Source organism: Papio anubis, chromosome 10 (assembly GCF_008728515.1).
Source record: "Papio anubis isolate 15944 chromosome 10, Panubis1.0, whole genome shotgun sequence".
Taxonomy (NCBI): domain Eukaryota; kingdom Metazoa; phylum Chordata; class Mammalia; order Primates; family Cercopithecidae; genus Papio; species Papio anubis.
This window is the reverse complement of record NC_044985.1, coordinates 35,177,468-35,194,475: the sequence shown is the minus strand read 5'-3', so window position 1 is coordinate 35,194,475 and position 17,008 is coordinate 35,177,468.

Sequence of the window (17,008 nt, the reverse complement as noted above, 5' to 3'; positions counted from 1 at the left end):
GAGGAATTTTAATACCTAACAGAAAAATCAATAATTAAAAAATTATGGTAGATATCTTCAAGTCAACTCTATATTCAAAAATGTTCCTTCTTAGAAAGGAAACACCCTTTTAAACACCCTTGGCTTTTTAAAATTTAATTTTTATACTTATCAGAGTTTAAAAAGTCAGATAGTTCTAGAAGACTGAAAATATGGTAACTTGCTAGACTTCTCAACTGCTGCCTCTTAGTTCCCACTTTCAGAGTCAATAATTTTAAATTTTTTCAGAAGTTTCTTCAGGTATTTGCCTCTGTTTTTCTATAGTAATATTCTTATAGTGCTATTTCTTATTTTTTCATTTTAGACACCATTCATTTTCTACTATTTCGTATATCATAAAGGATGAGGATTTAACTCTCTTATCTTCTGCCTACCATCTCTATACTTTCCTACTCCCATCCTCCCAATATGATTCTACCAGAAAAGTAAAGAATATTAAGTGCTTATATTATTATGACTATGCAAATATTATTCTTAGCTGAGTGTACTATGATTAAATATTCGTTCTTGCCCAAGTCTTTGTTTTTCTCTGGAAGTGATAATTGCCTTTTCCCTCCCATTTACTTAGCTTTCTATGTACTTGTTCCTAATTCAACTCCAAACTGTTTACAGAATTATAAAACTACATTCAATATTTGAAAACATATGAATTAAACTGTCAGTTCAAATTTTCTTGTTGACATCCATACCAAAGCCCTCTATCCCTTTTTTCTAATTTGGATAGTTTCTCTCAAGACCTCCTGGGAATTGTCTCTGTCTTCCTCTCCTTTTGAAGACTGTTTACCGAATCTTAAGTATTTTGTTTTCTCAATTTGTCTCATTTTAGTGGAGTACATTCACCAGTAGCTTCCAGAGTAAGGGGATACAGGAGGTTAAATTTTAAGAACTCACCTCTTGCAGCTGGGCGCAGTGGCTCATGCCTGTAATCCCAGCACTTTGGGAGGCAGAGGCGGGCGGATCACCTGAGGTCAGGAGTTCAAGATCAGCCTGGGCAACATAGTGAAACTCTGTTTCTACTAAAAATACAAAATTAGCCAGGCATGGTGGCACATGCCTGTAATCCCAGCTACTTAGGAGGCTGAGGCAGGAGAATCGCTTGAACCTGGGAGGTGGAGGATGCGGTAAGCTGAGATTGTGCCATTGCACTCCAGCCTGGGCCAGAAGAGTAAATCTCCATCTCACCAAAAGAGAAAAAAAGAATTTACCTCTTGCAATGTCTTTATTCATACTTGATTGGTAGTTTGAATGAGAATACAGTTCTATGTTGTTAATCATTTTTCCCTAAAACTGTAAAAGCATTATTGCAACATTTAATTTCGTTGAAAAGACTGTTGTCTTTATGGTCTGTAATATTTTGTATGTGACCTATTTTTTGTCTCTTTCTCTGGAAGCTTTTTGGATCTTTCCCTTCCTTCTTTCCCCTTCCTTCCTTCCTTCCTTCCTTCCTTCCTTCCTTCCTTCCTTCCTTCCTTCTTTTTTTTTCTTCTTTTTTTGAGACAAGGTCTCACTCTGTGGCCCAGGTTGGAGTGCAGTGGCACGATCACAACTCACTGCAGCTTTAGCCTCCTGGGCTCAAGCAATCCTCCCACCTCAGTCTCCTGAGTAGCTGAGACTTCAGGCGCATACCACCATGCCTGGCTAATTTTTGTACTTTTTGCAGAGACGGGTTTTTGCCGTGTTGCCCAGGCTTGTCTCGAACTCCTGGCCTCAAGGGATCCACCTGCCTCAGCCTCCCAAACTGCTGGGATTACAGACATGAGCCACTGCACCTGGCTCATTGATCAATACTTTCAGCCTCCAGTTTAATCGTTTCTTGTTCTTTTGTTCTTAAATGCTATATATATTCTCTTATCCTTGTAAGAATATTAATTATAAGTTTTTAAAACATATTCATCTGTTCCTTGCATTATTGTGCACCCACATTATTGTTTATCTCCCTCCTCCAAGCAAGAAGCTTTTATCAAATGTTGGATGATCCTTGACAACTGGAAGCTCTGTATATATGAGGTCTGACAAGTAGGGAGTTTATAGCAGAGTGATTGTTCAGGGATCTGTTTTTTCTTTTTTTTTTTTCTGGGCAGTAGCTGTTGGTCTTCTTTTCTGGGGCTGGTCACTGTCTCCAGAAAGGAATCCTCCACTTTCATCTTAGGATGGTGGTGATGGAGTGATCTGGGTGCTGAGGTTGATAAGTCTCATTGTTCAGAATGCAGACTTGTACTTGATCTCTGTGTTGCCAGTAAGTTACCTCAGTCATGCCTCCATACCTGCTATCCTTGAGTCTAGAGATTTTTCTGGTTTAACCTCCCCTGAAAATACTGTCAAGCCTTCTGCAGAAGAAGGAGGGTCAGTTACCTTGCTGTGCAGGTGATGAGGAGATGTATTGGTTGAACTGCTTTTATGCAAGCCATCAACCAGTCCTCCCGATTCTAGCTTCATCTGCTTCCCATATTCAGAGACAACTTGCGGCTCTAATTTCTGGGCCTTTGAAGGACTTGGCAGCCAAATCTACATGCTTCTTGGCATCACCCATCCTCACCCCTACTGCAATCACTTAGTTTCAGCTTCCTCTAGTCTGCTAAATCAGTTATCATAAGTCTGTTTTGTTGACATCTCTTGGCAGCTATTTTCTCTTCTCCTATTCTCTCTGTCTATTAATTTTTGAAGTTTTCTTTTTCTCTTTTTTTTGAGACGGAGTCCCGCTCTGTTGCCATACTGGAGTGCAGTGGTGTGATCTCGGCTCACTGCAACCTCCACCTCCTAGGTTCAAGTGATTCTCCTGTCTCAGCCTCCCACATAGATGGGATTACAGGCATCTGCCACCACGCCTGGCTAATTTTTGTATTTTTAGTAGAGACGGGGTTTTCCCATATTGGCCAGGTTGGTCTCGAGCTCCTGACCTCAGGTGATCCACCCGCCTCAGCCACCCAAAGTGCTGGGATTCCAGGTATGAGCCACTGTACCTGGCCTAATTTTTGAACTTTTCTATTTTTCTTTCTTTCTTTAGTGTTTTTGTTTTGTTTTGTTTTGTTTTGTTTTTAAATTAATACAGGGTCTTGCTCTGTTGCTCAGGCTGGAGTGCAATGGTGTGATCATAGTTCACATAGTTCACTGCAGGCTTGAACTCCTGGGCTCAAGTGATCCTTCTACCTCAGCCTCCCAAGTAGCTGGAACCATGCCCTGCTAATTAATTAATTATTATTATTTTTTGTAGCAACAGGGTCTCACAGTGATGCCCAGGTTGGTCTTGAACTCCTGGCCTCAGGTTATCCTCCTGCCTCGGCCCACCAAAATATTGGGATAACAGGCATGAACCACTGCACCTGGCCTCCATTTTACATTTCTTTATCAATATTTTGGTGAGATTTTGGGTGGTAGTGAGATTAACAGGTGTTTTGCTTTGCCGTATTTGAATGGCAGTCTAAATTTTTTTTTTTTTTTTAAGACAAGGTTTCACTCTGTTGCCTAGACTGGAGTGCAGTGGTGTGATCTATGCTCACTGTAACTTCTGCCTCACGGGATCAAGTGATCCCCCCAACCTAAGCTTCCCTAGTAGCTAGGACTGCAGGCACATGCCACCATGCCTGGCTAATTTTTGTATTATGTTGTAGAGATGGAGTTTCGCCATGTTTCCCAGGCTGATCTCCAATTCCTGGGCTCAAGTGATCCGCCTACCTCTGCCTCTCAAAGTGCTGAGATTACAGGCTTGAGCCATCGCACCTGACCTGCAAACTTCTTTGTTTGTAATATAAATGGTGGTTGCTTCCAAACGATAAGTCTTATGGAGTATCTGCATACTCAGGGAGTAAGGAAATAATGCCAGCACTGTCCACTGTATGTTCTATTCTTCTTTAGTAGGAATTTTCACATGGGCCTAAGACTGCCTGCTTAAGCCCATATCTCTGCTTACAAGGCTTGCCAAGTGGTAGATTTCACAGCCAAATCTAGGTGTTTCTATGGGACTAATTTCTTTCTTTCTTTTTTTTTTTTTATTTAAATTTTACTTTAAGTTCCAGGATACATGTGCAGAATGTGCCAGTTTTTTATATAGGTATACATGTGCCTTGGTGGTTTGCTGCACCTATCAACCTTCATTTAGGTTTTAAACCCTGCATGCATTAGGTATATGTGACTAATTTATTGCCATTTCTGTGATCTGGAATATAAAGCAACAAGATAGAAAACAATCTTGAATAGCAATCCCAGAAATAACACTACAGAGCAAGATAGAATAATCTGGATTCTTGACACTGTGAAACTGCCACTCCCTTATGCTTGGAATGCTGTGTAAGAGAGACATTAGCTATAACTTCTATTCTGTATAACCCTCTCCTATTGCTTTTTATTTGTCTATTTTGTTTTTCTTCCACCAAGTAAATATTTAAATTAATAAACAATATTTTATGTTGAGGAAGTCAAGAATTATGGCATGTGGTAAAGTGATAAAGAGGAAGGATGAAAAAGGAAGAAAGAAAAGAAAAATAGTTAAGAATAAATATTTAAGAATTTTAAGAATAAAACAAAAAACATTATTCCTTTAAGATTTAGAGAATAAAAAATTCTCATCCTGCTTTTGGCATCTTTTCCACAAAGAGCTTCTGTGTACCACGTAATTTGATTTCTTTTTTTTTTTTTAATAAGAAAAGGTTGGAGAAAAATAGCATCATGTAATACTTGGTAGTTGACTAATCTTAGGTTTATTTTATTATTAGTGAAAAAATGGGATGCCTTTCTTCCATTTCTATATTTTAGTCAGACATTATATCATGCAAACTGATTCAATTTTTAATAGTTGTTTTCGGGTGATTCAGTGTCTTTCATTTATTTCTTCACCATGTCTAGATTCTTGTATTGGAAAAAGATGATATTAGACAGATATGTTTTATTTAACATTGACCAAAAAAGTTCAGAATGTTGATATTACTTTTATTTTTAAGAAATAAAACTCTTTAAATATTTATTTTTATTTTTCTTTATTATTATATTTATGGGCATATAGTTTACATACAATAAAATGCACAAACATTACATGTTCAGTTCAATGAGTTTAGACAAAACAAGACAGAATACTTACAGCACCAAAGAACTTTTCCTCATGCTCCTTCCCAGGCAATATTCTTTGCTATGGTTTGAATGTTTACTCCCTCCAAAACTCATGTTGAAATGTACTTGCCTGGCTGGGCGCGGTGGCTCACGCCTGTAATCCCAGTACTTTGGGAGGCTGAGATGGGCGGATCACAAGGTCAGGATTTTGAGACCAGCCTGGCCAATGTAGTGAAACCCCGTCTCTACTAAAAATACAAAAAATTAGCCGGGCGTGGTGGCCCGTGCCTGTAATCATAGCTACTCAGGAGGCTGAGGCCCAAGAATCGCATGAATCTGGGAGGTGGAGATTGCAGTGAGTGGAGATGGCGCCACTGCACACCAGCCCAGGAGACAGTGTGAGACTGTCTCCTGCCCTTGTAACAGTATTAAGAGCAAGACCTTTAAGAGGTGATCAAGATACGAATGGGTTGATGCTGTCATGCTCTCTGTCCCTCTCTTGCCCTTTTGCTCTTCTGCCATGTGATGATGCAGTAAGAAGGTCCTTGCCAGATGTTGGCACCTTGATATTGGACTTCTGAGCCTCCAGAACTGTGAGCCAATAAGTTTCTGTTCGTTATAAATTACTCAGTCTGTGGTATTCTATTACAGCAGTGCAAACCAATGAAGACATCTTTCAAACCCTCAGAGTTAAGCAATGTTCCGATTTCTGTCATTGCAGATTAATTTTGCCTGTTTTGGGAACTCATATTTTGCTCAATATGATTGAGTACAATTTTTTGAGGTTAATCTATGTTGCTGTGGGTATTGGTGGCTTAAAAAAAAACTGATTCCATTGTATAAAAATATCACACTTTAAAAATCCATTTTCTTGCTGACAGATGCAGTAGGCAGCCTCTTTCACGGCTTCCAGTGATCCTCACCTCCTGGTATTCACACCCTTGTGTAATCTCCTCCCTTTAAGGATGGGTTCAACCTAGTGACTCTCTTCTAATAAATAGAATATGGCAAATGCCATGGCATGTCACTTCCGAGATTTGGATATAAAATATTTGACTTCCATGTCTCTTGTTCTCTGTAGTTCTTCTTGCCTGCTTGTTGTGATAAAGCAAGCTGTCATGGGGTCCACATGGCAAGGAGCTGAAGACGACCTCCAGCCAACAGTCAGTGAAGAACTCAGGCCACCATTCTAACAGTCTGTGAAAAATTGAATTTTTCCAACAACATGTAAGTAGACTTTTTTTTTTTTTTTTTCATTTATCCATTCATCAATCATAAACCTGGATTTGTTGTACTGGAAGATACAACTGTGACAAGATGTCAATCCTGTGTCCTCACGGAACTCATAGCCTGACAAGCTCCAATTGATTACTAAGTCCTACTAATTCTACTCCCTAAGTATTTCTGGAATTTACCCTTTCTTCTTTGTTTCCTTAGCCCTTACCTTAATTCAGTTGTCATCACCTGATGATTCTGCATTTGTTTCCCCCCTAGCTCATTTATCACGCTACAAGAATGATTTTTTTAAAAAAATTTTATTTCCATCAGTTTTTGGGGAACAGGTGGTATTTGGTTACATGAGTAAGTTCTTTAGTGGTAATTTGTGAGATTTTGGTGCACCCATCACCCGAGCAGTATACACTGAATCCAATTTGTAGTCTTTTATCCCTCAGCCCTTCCCACCCCTTCCACTTGATTTCCCAAAGTCCATTGTGTCATTCTTATGCCTTTACATCCTCATAGTTTAGCTCCCACTTATAAGTGAGAACATATGGTGTTTGGTTTGCCATTCCTGAATTACTTCACTTAGAATAATAGTCTGCAATCCCATCCAGATTGCTGCAAACGTCATTAACTCATTCCTTTTTATGGCTGAGTAGTATTCTATTATATATCTACACCACAGTTTCTTTATCCACTCATTGATTTATGGGCATATGAGTTGGTTCCATATTTTTGCAATTGCAAATTTTTCTGCTATAAACATGTGTGTGTAAGTATCTTTTTTGTATAATGACTTCTTTTCCTCTGGGTAGATACCCAGTATTGGGATTGCTGGGTCAAATTGTAGTGCTACTTTTAGTTCTTTAAAGAATCTCCACACTGTTTTCCATAATGCTTGCACTAGTTTACATTTCCACCAGCAGTGTGAAAGTGTTCCCTTTTTACCACATTCATGCCAACATCTATTTTTTTTGTTTTTAAATTATGGCCATTTTTGCAGGAGTAAGGTGGTATTGCATTGTGGTTTTGATTTGCATTTCCCTGATCATTAGTGATGTTGAGCATTGTTTCGTATGTTTATTGACCATTTGTCTATCTTCTTTTGAGAATTGTCTATTCATGTCCTTTTTGATGGGATTTATTTTTCTTGCTAATTTGTTTGAGTTATTTGTAGATTCTGGATATTAGTCCTTTGTCGGATGTATCATGATTGTGAAGATTTTCTCTCACTCTGTGGGTTGTCTGTTTACTCTTATGACTATTCCTTTTGCCATGCAAAAGCTCTTTAGTTTAATTAGGTCCTAGCTATTTATCTTTGTTTTTACTGCATTTGCTTTTGCTTTCTTGGTCACGAAATCCTTGCCTAAGCCAATGTCTAGAAGGGTTTTTCCAATGTTATCTTCAGAATTTTTTTTTTTTTTTTTTTGAGACAGAGTCTTGCTCTGTTGCCCAGGCTGGAGTGCAGTGGCACGATCTCAGCTCACCACAACCTCCACCTCCTGGGTTCAAGCGATTCTCCTGCCTGAGCCTCGCAGGTAACTGAGACTACAGACACATGCCACCATGCCTGCCTAATTTTTATATTTTTAGTAGAGACGTTTCACTATGTTGGCCAGGCTGGTCTCAAACTCCTGATCTCGTGATCCACCTGCCTTGGCCTCCCGAAGTGCTGGGATTATAGGCATAAGCCACCATGCCCGGCCCTAGAATTTTTACAGTTTTAGGTCTTAGATTAAGTCTTTGATCCATCTTGAGTTGATTTTTGTATAAGGTGAGCGATGAGGATCCAGTTTCATTCTCCTACATGTGGCTTGCCAATTACCCCAGCACCATTTATTGAATAGGATGTCCTTTCCCCTACTTTATATTTTGTTTGCTTAGTTGAAGATCAGTTGGCTGTAAGTATTTGGGTTTATTTCTGGGTCCTCTATTCTGTTTCATTGTTCTACGTGCCTATTTTTATACCAGTACCATGCTGTTTTGGTGACTATGACCTTATACTATAGTTTGAAGTCAGGTGATATGATGCCTCCAGATTTGTTCTTTTCGTTTAGTCTTGTTTCGGCTATGCAGGTGCTTTTTTGCTTTCATATGAATTTTAGGATTGTTTTTCTGAAGAATGATGGTGATATTTTGATGGGAATTACACTGAATTTGTATGTAGATTGCTTTTGGCAGTGTGGTTATTTTCAGAATATTGATTCTACCCATCCATGAGCATGGGATGTGTTTCCATTTGTTTGTGTTGTCTATGATTTATTTCAGCAGTGTTTTGTAGTTTTCCTTGCAGAGGTCTTTCACCTCTTTGGTTAGGTATATTTCTAAGTATTTTGATTTTTTGTAACTGTTTTGAAAGGATTTGAGTTCTTTATTTGATTCTCAGCTTGGTGTCTGTTGATGTATAGGAGGGTAAAGATTTGTATATTAATTTTGTATCCTGAAATTTTGCTGAATTCTTTTATCAGTTCTTGGAGCTTTTTGGAGGAGTCTTTAGAGTTTTCTAGGTATACAATCATATCATCAGCCAACAGCAACAGTTTGACTTTCTCTTTATGGATTTGGATGCCCTTTATTTCTTTCTCTTGTCTGATTGCTCTGGCTAGGACTTCTAGTATTATGTTGAAGGGGAGTGGTGAGAGTGGGCATCCTTGTCTGGTTCCAGTTCTAGAGGGAATGATTTCAACTTTTCCCCGTTTAGTATTTTGTTGGTGGTGGTTTTGTCATAGATAACTTTTATTACATTGAGGTATGCCCCTTGTATGCCCAATTTTGCTGAGAGTTTTAATCATAAAGTGATGCTGGATTTTATCAAATGCTTTTTCTGCATCTATTGAGATGATCATTTTATTTTTGTTTTAAATTCTGTTTATGTGTTGTATCACATTTATTGAATTGTGTATGTCAAACCATCCCTGCATCCTTGGTATGAAACCCACTTGATCATGGTGGATTATCTTTTTGATATGCTGTTGGATTTGGTTAGCTAGTATTCTGTTAAGATTTTTGTATCTATGTTCATCAGGGATATTGGTCTGTAATTTTCTTTTTTGGTTATATCCTTTCCTGGTTTTGGTATTAGGGCGAGACTGGCTTCAAAGAATGATTTAGGGAGGATTCCCGCTTTCTCTGTCTTGTGCAATAGTGTCAATAGGATTGTTACCAGTTCTTCTTTGAATGTCTAGTAGAATTCAGCTATGACTCTGTCTAGTCTTGGGCTTTTTTTTTGTTGGTATCTTTTTTTATTACCAGTTCAATCTTATTGCTTGTGATTGGTCTGTTCAAGGTATCTAATTTTTCCTGATTTAAATTACGAGGGTTGTATCTTTCCAGGAATTTATCTATCTCCTCTAGGTTTTCTAGTTTATGCACATAAATGTCTTCATAGTAGCCTTGAATGATCTTTTGTATTTCAGTGGTGTCAGTTGTAATATCTCCCATTTTGTTTCTAATTGAGCTTATTTGGATTTTTTCTCCTTGTTTCTTGGTTAATCTTGTTAATGGTCTATCAATTTTATATTTTCAAAGAACCAGCTTTTTGTTTCATTTATCTTTTGTATTTTGTTGTTGCTGTTTCAATTTCATTTAGTTCTGCTCTGATCTTGGTTATTTCCTTTCTTCTGCTGGGTTTGAGTTTGGTTTGTTCTTGTTTCTCTAGTTCCTTGAGGTGTGACTTTAGATTGTCTATTTGTGCTCTTTCAGACTTTTTGATGTAGGCATTTAGGGCTATGAACTTTCCTGTTAACACTGCCTTTGCTGTATCCCAGAGGTTTTGATATGTTGTTGCACTATTGTGCAGTTAGAAGAATTTTTAAATTTCCATCTTGATTTCATTGTTGACCCAATGATCATTCAGGATCCGGTTATTTAATTTCCATGGATTTGCATGGTTTTGAAGGTTCCTTTTGGAGTTGATTTCCAGTTTTATCTCACTGTGGTCTGAGAGAGTACTTGATATAATTTCAATTTACTTAAATTTATTGAGACTTGTTTTATGGCTTATCATATGGTCTATCTCGAAGAAAGTTCCATGTGCTGATGAATAGGATGTATATTTTGCGGTTGCTGGGTAGAATGTTCTGTAAATATCTGTTAAGTCCATTTGTTTAAGGGTTTAAGTCCATTGTTTCTTTGTTGACTTTCTGTCTTGATGACCTGTCTAGTGCTGTCAGTGGAGTATTGAAGTCCACCACTATTATTGTGTTGCTGTCCATCTCATTTCTGAGATCTAGTAGTAATTGTTTTATAAATTTGGGAGCTCCAGTGTTAGGTGCATATATGTTTAGGATTGCAATATTTTCCTGTTTGACAAGGCCTTTTATCATTATATAATGTCCCTCTTTGTCTTTTAACTGCTCTTGCTTTAAAGTTTGTTTTGTCTGATATAAGAATAGCTACTTCTGCTCGCTTTTGGTGTCCATTTGCATGGAATGGCTTTTTCCACCCCTTTACCTCAAGTTTATGTGAGTACTTATGTGTTAGGTGAGTCTCATGAAGGTAGCAGATTGTTGGTTGGTGAATTCTTATCCATTGTGCAATTCTGTATCTTTTAAGTAGGGCATTTAGGCCATTTTCATTCAGTGTTAGTATTGAGATGTGAGGTACTATTCCATTCATTGTGCTACTTGTTGCCTGTATAGTTTTTTTTTTTATTGTATTTTTGTTTTATAGATCCTGTAAGACTTACGCTTTAAAGAGGTTCTGTTTTGATATGTTTTCAAGATTTGTTTCAAGATTTAGAGCTCCTTTTAGCAGTTTTGTAGGGCTGGCTTGGTATTGGCGAATTCTCTCAGTGTGTGTTTGTATGAAAAAGACTGTATCTTTCCTTAATTTATGAAGCTTAGTTTCACTGGATACAAAATTCTTGGCTGATAATTGTTTTGTTTAAGGAGGCTGAAGATAGAGTCCCGGATCCTTCTAGCTTCTTGGGTTTCTGCTGAGAAATATGCTGTTAATCTGATAGATTTTTCTTTATAGGTTATCTGGTGCTTTTGCCTCATCGCTGTTAAGATTCTTTCCTTCATCTTAACTTTAGATAACCTGATGACAATGTGTTTAGGCGATGATCTTTTTGCAATAATTTCCCAGATGTTCTTTGACCTTCTTGTATTTGGATGTCTAGGTCTCTAGCAAGGTCAGGGAAGTTTTCCTCAATTATTCCCCCAAATGTTTTCCAAAATTTTAGAATTCTCTTCTTCCTTGGGAATGCCAATTATTCTTAGGTTTAGTCACTGAACATAATCCCAAATTTCTTGGAGGCTTTGTTCATTTTTTCTTATTCTTTTTTCTTTGTCTTTGTTGGATTGGGTTAATTTGAAAATCTTATTTTTGGGCTTTGAAGTTCTTTCTTCTGCTTGTTCGATTCTATTGCAGAGACTTTCCAGAACATTTTGCATTTCTCTAAGTGAGTCCATTATTTCCTAAAGTTTTTATTATTTTTTATTTATGTTATCTATTTCACTGACAATTTCTCCCCTCATTTCTTGTATCCTTATTTATTTATTTATTTTTCAAGACAAAGTTTCACACTTGTTGCCCAGGCTGGAGTGCAGTGGTGTGATCCTGGCTCACTGCAATCTCCACCTTTCGGGTTCAAGCAATTCTTTTGCCTCAGCCTCCCGAGTAACTGGGATTATAGGCACCTGCCACCACGCCTGGCTAATTTTTGTATTTTTAGTACAGACGGGGTTTCACTATGTTGGACAGGCTGGTCCCAAACGTCTGACCTTGGGTGATCCACCCGCCTCGGCCTCCCAAAGTGCTGGCATTACAGGAGTGACCCACCATGCCCAGCTTTGTATTCTTTTTTTCTTTTTTTGAGACAAAGTCTCGCTCTTGTCCCCCAGGCTGGAGTGCAATGGGGTAATCTTGGCTCACTGCAACCTCTGCCTCCTGAGTTCAAGCGATTCTCCTGCGTCAGCCTCCCGAGTAGCTGGGATTACAGGTGTGCCACCACGCCGGGCTAATTTTTGTATTTTTAGTAGAGACGGGGTTTCACCATGTTGGCCAGGCTGGTCTCGAACTCCTGACCTCAGGTGATCCGCCCACCTCGGCCTCCCAAAGTGCTGGGGTTACAAGTGTGAGCCACCGTGCCCGGCCTAATTTTTTTAAAATTCCCTTAAATTGGACTTCATCTTTCTCTGGTGCCTCCTTGATTAGTTTAATTACTGATTTTCTGAATTCTTTTTTAGGAAAATCATAGATTTCTTCTTGGTTTAGATTCACTGCTGGTGAGCTAGTGTCATTTTTGGGGGGTGTTAAAGAGCCTTGCTTTGTCATATTACCAGGATTGTTTTTCTGGTTCCTTGTCATTTGGATAGTCTATGTCAGAGGAAAGGTCTAGGGCTCAAGGCTGCTGTTCAGATTCTTTTGTACCATGGGGTGTTCCCTTGATGTAGTACTTGTCCCCTTTTCCTATGGATATGGATTCCTGAAAGCCGAGCTGTATTGTTATTTCTCTTCTGGATCTAGCTACCCAGGAGGTCTACCAGGCTCTTGCCTGGTACTCGGGGTTGTCTGCACAGAGTCGTGTGATGTGAACCATCTGTGGGTCTCTCAGTTGTAGATACCAGCACCTGTTCTGGTGGAGGTGGCAGGGAAGTGAAATGGACTCTGCGAGGGTCCTTATTTTTGGTTGTTTAATGCTCTATTTTTGTGTTGGTTGGCCTCCTGCCAGGAGGTGGTGCTTTCAAGAGAGCATCAGCTGTGGTATTATAGGGAGGATCAGGTGGTGGGTTGGGGCCTCGAACTCCCAAGAGTTCTTTGTCTTCAGCTACCAGGGTAGATAGGGAAAGACCATCAGGTGGGGGAAGGGCTAGAAGGGTCTGAGCTCAGACTGTCTTTGGGCAGATCTTGCTGCAGCTGCTTTGGGGGATGGGAGTGTGGTTCCCAAGTCAATGGAGTAATGTTCCCAGGAGGATTATGTCTGCCTCTGCTGTGTCATGCCGGTTGTCAGGGAAGTGGGGGAAAGCTGGCCGTCACAGGCCTCACCCAGTTCCCATGCAACCCAAAAGGCTGGTCTCATTCCCACCTTGCCCCCGACTCCCAACAGCACCAAGTCTGTTTCCAGCAGTGGGGGAACAGGGCTGAGAACTTGCCACAGGCTACCAGTCTCCCAGCAGCAAAAGCAAGCAGGGCTTTCGTGTCTACCCGCTTGTGGAGTCTGCACACCAGAATCACTCCCTCCCCGGAATTCTGGCCAGGAGATTTTGTGTTCTGTTGGAATTGTTACAAAGTTCAGCTGGAGGTTTCCTTTTCCCTGTGGTCCTTTCCAAGTTCCTCTGGCAGCCCTCCCCAAGGACTCCTGTGAGACAAGGCGGAAATGGCTTCCCCAGGGACCCCAGAGAGCCCACAGGGCTTTTCCCACTGCTTCCTCTACCCCTGTATTTCACTCAGCTCTCTAAATTGACTCAGCTCCAGGTAAGGTCAGAATCTCCTCCTGTTATCTAGACCTTCAGGTTCCCCAGTGAGGGTGTGTGTTAGGGGACAGACAATCCCCCTTTCCCACTTCCACAGTTTGGGCAATCACTGTGTTTGGGCTGTCTCCCAGGTTCTGCAGGAGCAATCTTCTTCCTTCAGAGGGTCTTTGGGTGTTCTTGGCTTTCCTGATTTATTCCTGCAGTAGTTCTGGAGCAAAAGTTCACGATGAGAGTGTCCACACACTGCTCTGTTGTCCGGAGTGGGAGCTGCAAACCTGTCCTGCCTCCCATCTGCCATGACGTTCTCAAGTCTCTTTTGTCCCTTCTCTCTAAAATACATTTGGTGAATTCATTCTTCAAAATACAGGTAAAGCCTCACATTCCCTGTGAGACCACTTCCAACCATCTTTTGCACATCTCTAGGATATCACTTAGCATATCACGTTAGAAATTTTTGTTTGATCTATGTCTCTCCTTTGAGTATAGGAAACCTCAGTTTCATGAGAGCGATTACCTGAATTTATTTTGTTTGTTTCTTTGTTTTTGTTTTTGAGACAGAGTCTCGCTTTGTCACCTAGGCTGGAATGCAGTGGCGTGATCTCAGCTCACTGCAATCTCCACCTTGGGGGTTCAAGCAATTCTCCTGCCTCAGCCTCCCGAGTAACTGGGACTACAGGCGTGTGCCACCACGCCCAGCTAATTTTTCTATTTTTAGTAGAAACAAGGTTTCACCGTGTTGCCCAGGTTGGTCTCGAACTCCTGACCTCAGGTGATCCACCTGCCTTGGCCTCCCAAAGTGCTGGGATTACAGATATGAGCCACAGCACCTGGCCTGTTTATTTTAAAAAATAGTACCAGGCATGTAATAAAAACTCAATGAGTTAATGAATGAATGAATAAACCTATGTAATGAATACAAGATTCACTCACTTAACTATGGAGTGACAGCCATCTTCTTTTACTCATTTAACACATTTATTTGGCAGTTATTTGTTTCATGTCTACTTTATGTGAGGCATCAATCCAGTACAGCCAATGAGCAAGACACACAAAGTCACTGCTTTCATGGAGTTTACATTCTAGCAGCAGTGACAGAAAAAAACCTGAGAAATAAGTAAACAAGGAAATTATCAGATAATGATGAGTGCTTTGAAAGACTCAGCATAGGCTGATATGATAGAGAAAGACTGGGTAGCTATTAGAAAAGAGGGTCAGGGAAGGCCTCTCTGAGGAGGTGACATTGAAGCTTAGATCTGAATGACCTGAAGGAGCCAGCCATGCCAGACAGATGGGAAGGCTGGAGCAAAAGCCGTGCGGCAAGAATGGAGTTGACCAATTCTCCAAAAACAAAAGGGAGAACAAAATCATGAAAGAGCTTAGTGAAAGGGGGAACTTACTGAGAGGGGAAAGGTAGGCAGTGGCGGGTACTATGGGACTGTGTAAGCCAGGTTGGGCATATGGAGTTGAATTTATACGCAGCAGGAGGTTTTTCAGCAGGTGACAACATGATTTAATTTATGTTTTAAAAAGATTGCTCTGATGTCTCATCAGAGAACAACTTATAGTGGATTAAGAAGGGGAGCAGGGGCTGGGCGCGGTGGCTCAAGCACTTTGTAATCCCAGCATTTTGGGAGGCTGAGACGGGTGGATCACTAGGTCAGGAGATCGAGACCATCCTGGCTAACATGGTGAAACCCATCTCTACTAAAAAATACAAAAAAATTAGCCGGGTGTGGTGGCAGGCGCCTGTAGTCCCAGCAACTCGGGAGGTGGAGGCAGAGCTTGCAGTGAGCTGAGATCTGGCCACTGCACTCCAGCCTGGGTGACAGAGCGAGACTCCGTCTCAAAAAAAAAAAAAAAAAAAAAAAAAGAGGGGGAGCGGGGAGTCATCTTGGGAGGCTACTGCAGTTGTCCAGGGAGAGTTGATGGGATGGTGGCTTGGATGGTGATGGCAGAAATGGAGAAGGGAAAAAAGTGGACTGGTTCAGGGTCATTTTGGAGGTTTGCTCTTGAGGGAGTAACAGCTTTCAAAGATAGTTTGATGAATGCAAATCCTTTATTCACTTTTGTTACCACAAATTTAGTACGAAGGATTTTATTCACCTTTGTGACCAGGAATTTAGCACTAAGTATTAGTTAGGAAAGAAAAGAGTGTGGAATCCCTTTGCACATCCTTGCTGATGGCTGCTGGGTCAAGTGGAAAGGTAGAGAAGACTTGTTTTTGGACAGAGGCTGACCTTGGGGATACTAAGCATTTTCTTGAGGAGGGGAGTGCTTTGGCTAACAATGTTTAATATGCCCTAGCAAGATAGCAAAACCAACCAGCAAGAGACCCATAACATCTACTGAGGTGCCAACAATATCAGAAGCTGAAGATGCCAGCACAAAAGGACCTCCTGGGCCTTTTGTTTAGGTGTGTCAGTGAATGTGAGATGTGGAGAGACAATGGAACATGGTTAACTAAAGTCTTTTTCAAAAATGCCTTCTAGGAGAAGACCATCAGGCTGCCTACTGGAGCTTTGGCTACTTTTCTAGCCAAATAGGAAATATGTGAGTGTCCTAAGGGCTCGGGCCACGACTTAGTCATGTTTGAATTCCCACCCAAGGATTAGCAGAATGCATGACACAATACATTGCAAGAGCTGAGTGAAGATTTAAGCAAAGGGAAAAATGATAATTGTCCCAGAGGATAGCCCAGCCCTTTGTATGCTGTAACCTCAATATCAAATTTATGTTTTGTGGTTTGGCTATGATCCCATTAAGGCTAATTTCTCTTTCCTGGGAAACATTAGATCATAATCAATTCCTTTGCTCCTTTTTTTTTTTTTTTTTTGTTTGAGACGGAGTCTCGCTTTGCACCCAGCCTGGATTGCAGTGGTGTGATCTCGGCTCACTGCAACCTCCACCTCCCGGGCTCTCGCCATTCTCCTGCCTCAGCCTACAGAGTAGCTGAGACTACAGGTGCTTCCCACCACGCCTGGCTAATTTTTTGCATGTTTTTTTAGTAGAGACGGGGTTTCACCATGTTAGCCAGGATGGTCTCGATCTCCTGACTCCGTGATCCACCCACCTCGGCCTCCCAAAGTGCTGGGATTACAGGTGTGAGCCACCGCGCCCAGCTTTTTTTTTTTTGAGACAGGGTCTCACTCTGTCACCCAGGCTAGAGTGCAGTGGCGTGATCTCAGCTCACTGCAACCTCCTGAGCTCAAGCGATCCTCCATCCTTGGCCTCCCAAGTATCTGGGACCACAAGCATGCACCACTGAGTCCGGCTAATTTTTGTACTTTTTG